This window comes from Lutra lutra, chromosome 11 (genome assembly GCF_902655055.1).
Source record: "Lutra lutra chromosome 11, mLutLut1.2, whole genome shotgun sequence".
NCBI lineage: Eukaryota > Metazoa > Chordata > Mammalia > Carnivora > Mustelidae > Lutra > Lutra lutra.
In genome coordinates, this window is record NC_062288.1 from 45,623,994 (window position 1) to 45,627,477 (window position 3,484).

Below are 3,484 nucleotides of genomic sequence, written 5' to 3' on the forward strand. Positions count from 1 at the left end.
AATTACACAACATAGAAAAAAAAAAATGGATAAATTCCTACAGACAAACAACCCAGACTGAATCATAATGAAATAGAAAATTTGAACAGACTGATTATTAGTAAGGAGATTGAATCAGTAATCAAAAATCTTCCAATAAATTAAAGTCCGGGACCAGAAGGCATCACTGGTGAATGCTACCAAACATTTAAAGAATAAATACCAGTCTTTCTCAAACTCTTTCAAAGACACAGAATTGGAGGGAACTCATTCAAATTCATTTTATGAGGCCTGCATTAACCTGATACCAACATCAGACAAGAACACTAGAAAAAGTGAAAATTACATTATATTCCTTCTAAACATAGATTCAAAACTCAACAAAATATGGGGAAACTGAATTTAACAATTTATTTAGAAGATCATGTACCCTGACCAGGTAAAATTTATTCCAGGGATACAAGGATGATTCACTGATATACAAACCAATTAATTCACGTGATACACTGCATTAAGAAAATGAAGGATAAAATCTATATGATCATCTCTCTTTTTTTTACTGGCTATTCCAGAAACCCTTAAGAAAAAGCAAAAGAATTATGCAGAGTTGAAGATCAAGTGTCTGAAAAAAAGCAGTTTGCCCACAAGATGTTTCAGAAGGCAAGAAGGAAGCTTATCTATGAAAAAAGCTAACCATTACCACAAGGAATATAGGCAGATATACAGAACTGAGATGTGAATGGTAAGAATGTCAAGAACAAATGGCAACTTCCGTGTACCTATGGAATACAAACTGGCATCTTCTTGGGATCAGAGATGTCAATGGTGTGAACTCAAAGGTTTGAAAGGTGTTGCTGCTTCTTTGCCTTCATCAGATCTTCAGTGACACCTTTGTTAAGTTCAACAAGGCTTCAGTTAACATGCTAACGATTGTGGAACCATATATAGCATGGGGGTACCCAAACCTGAAACCAGTGAATAAATTTATCTGAGTGTGGTGATAGCAAAATAAGTAAGAAGTGCATTGCCCTGACAGACAACACGTTGATTGAGCAATCTCTTGGTATATATGGCAGCATCTGCATGGGGGAGAATCTGATTCACAAGATCTATACTGTTGGAAAACATTTCAAAGAAGCAAACAACTTCTTATGGCCCTTCAAATTACCTACTCTATGAGGGGAATGAAGAAAAAGACCACCCATTTTGTTGAAGGTCGAGATGCCGGTGACAGAGAGGACCAGATCAGTAGGACTATTAGCAGGATGAACTAAGGTATCTGCCAAGATTATTTTTGTAATCTGGTCACTTAATAAATGACTACTTCCAAATTGAAAAAAAAATTGATGTGATCATCTTAATAAAAATAAGAATTTGAGGGGCGCCTGGGTGGCTCAGTGGGTTAAGCCGCTGCCTTCGGCTCAGGTCATGATCTCAGGGTCCTGGGATCGAGTCCCGCATCGGGCTCTCTGCTCAGCAGGGAGCCTGCTTCCCTTCCTCTCTCTCTGCCTGCCTCTCTACCTACTTGTGATCTCTGTCAAATAAATAAATAAAATCTTTAAAAAAAAAAAAAGAATTTGACAAAATTCAACATCCATTTATGATAAAAGTCTTTAGCCAAATGGGTACAGAGGGAACCTTTATCAACATAATAAAGGCCATATATGACAAGCCCACAGCTGACATCATACTCAGCAGTGAAAAGCTGAGAAAGCTTTTCCTCTAAAATCAGGAACAGAAGTATAACTTTAAATGCCTGTACTGGACAATAGGAAACTTGAAAATAAATTATATATGCTTTTCTTTCAAGAAGTTGGAAAGAAAAAGTGAATCAAATCTAAAAATATAAAAGAGAAGAAATAATTAAAAGAATAAATCAAATCAATAAAATGTAATGCAAACATTCAAAAGAAGCAAACTTTAAACTTCTGAAGATATGAATAAAATTGATTAACCCCTAGCAAGACTGAGTTAAAAAAAAAATTAGAATGAATAAGACAACGAAATCAAGGATGACAAATGGCAATACGTAGCATCTATACTTTTCCTAGCTGGATCAAAAAAGATAAGAGATTATGAATAACTTTTTAGTAGTAAATTAGAATATTGGAATGAACTGCAAAAACTCCTCAAAATAAAACTATAGAAGGGGTAAGAGCACATAGAAAACTGGAATTACTTGGTTTATCAAGTAAAGAAATTAAATCTGTTATTGACAACATTCTCACAAAAGTGAACCTAGGTTTAGATGTTTTTATCAGTGAATTCTTTGAAATATTATATACATAGAAAATACTAATGTTACACAACACTCTTCCTGATAATAGAGAAGATTCACTAATATATTTTAAGAAGCCAGAAGAATCCTGCTACCAAAACATGATACAGATATTATAAAAAAAAGCAAAGTACCAAGGAATCATCCTCAAGAATATAGACAAAAATCCTAAATAAAATATACGCAAGTCAAATTCTGTGATAATTAAAAAGAAATGGTTCACCATGACCAAAAGGGACTTATCCGTGAATGAAAAGCTGATTTAATAATCAAATCACTATGAAAGATCACATTAACAGAAAAATAAAGGAAAAAACAACTATTTTCATAGACACAGTAAAAGAATTTCATAAAAGTCACCACCATCGTATCATTTTTAAAAAGCCCTCTTGTCAAACCAGAAATAGAAGGGAATTTACCATATAAAGAGTATCTACAAATTCTAATATGAATGGCAAAGAAAAAATTTGAGGAACAAGAGATCATCTACTGTATGATTCCATTTACACAAATATAAAAGCAGGTAAAAGTATGTGGTTTGAAGTCAAGAAACTGATTACACTTCCAAGATGAGGATTTCTGACTATTGTTGAGTTTTTGGATGGATGTGTTCTGCTTGCAAAAATTAAGCTATACCTTTCTGATAGTCACTTTACTGTATGCATATTATACCTCAATAATGAGGAGAAAGAATAGGACAATAATGTTCATCATAATCACTTCTCTTAAATATTTACTGGAAATCCTCGCCCATGTAATAATGGCAAGAAGAAAAAAATTGCATTAAGGATTAGAAAATGATAAAATTATTATTCATAGATGACATATCTGTGCACTTAGAATATGTAAAATAATGTTTAGAAAAAATTTAGAACCCCTAATCAAATTAAGGAACTTCACCAGATATAAGACCAATGTGCTAAATTGTATTGCTCACAGCAGCAATAGAAATTAAAAATGAAATAATTTATAGCAGCATTGTAAGTCAAATATTTAGAAGTAAATCTAACAAAGGATGTGTGAAAATGACACTAAAAATTAAATGGCATGATTGAGAAATATTTAAAAAGAGCTAAATAAATGTAGGGATATATTATGTTTTTGGTTATATGACTCAATAATGTTTGGATACCAGTTCTTTAAAAATTTATCTACAGATTTAATGAAACCCTGACTCTATATTGATTTCCAATGATCCTCATCTCTTTATATTAATACCCCTTTGTA

At 32.6% G+C, this 3,484-nt stretch overlaps 1 pseudogene; it reads left to right on the forward strand.

The window, feature by feature from the left end:
• The first annotated feature begins 547 nt into the window (after positions 1–547).
• LOC125080853 (60S ribosomal protein L7-like) lies at positions 548–1,253 on the forward strand (annotated as a pseudogene).
• The last annotated feature ends 2,231 nt before the right edge of the window (positions 1,254–3,484 follow it).